Raw genomic sequence first — 542 nt, forward strand, 5'->3', positions numbered from 1 at the left:
GCTCCGGCAAACATGTTCTCCCGGAAGAAACGGGAGCTGATGAAAACCCCTTCCATCTCCAAGAAAAGCCGGGCAGGAAGCCCTGTCCCACAGACCCTGCCGGTGAGTGTCCCTTGTCCCCCCGGTGGGGACCAAGAAGAGCTGCGGGGTCACCCTGCCCACAGAGCTGCTGGGAAGAGCTGTGGCGTGGGAAGCGTGGCCGTGGGCAGCTGGGCACAGGCAGGGGGTCGGCGAGGAAGGAGGAAGGAGCCGAGGAAGGACCCTGCTCACTGGGCCTGGGGAGGATTTTGCCCCAGATGAAGGGAACGAAGCAGCCATCTGGGGGCCCGGAGGGTGAATGGGGCTGGGGAGGAAACAGGGGGGCTGTGGCAAAGGGCTGGGGAGGAAACAGGGGCTGCGGCCGAGGGTTTGGTGAGGGCAGAGAAACCCCCTGACCGCCCAGGGGGCAGGGGCAGTGCCAGGGGGGGACACGCAGGGTTGGCCAGCCCCAGTGTCTGGGCTCTGCCATCTATTTATTTACTTGGGAGACCCCCGGTGCTGGA

Source organism: Chaetura pelagica, unplaced genomic scaffold (assembly GCF_000747805.2).
Source record: "Chaetura pelagica isolate M959 unplaced genomic scaffold, ChaPel_1.0 scaffold1407, whole genome shotgun sequence".
Taxonomy (NCBI): domain Eukaryota; kingdom Metazoa; phylum Chordata; class Aves; order Apodiformes; family Apodidae; genus Chaetura; species Chaetura pelagica.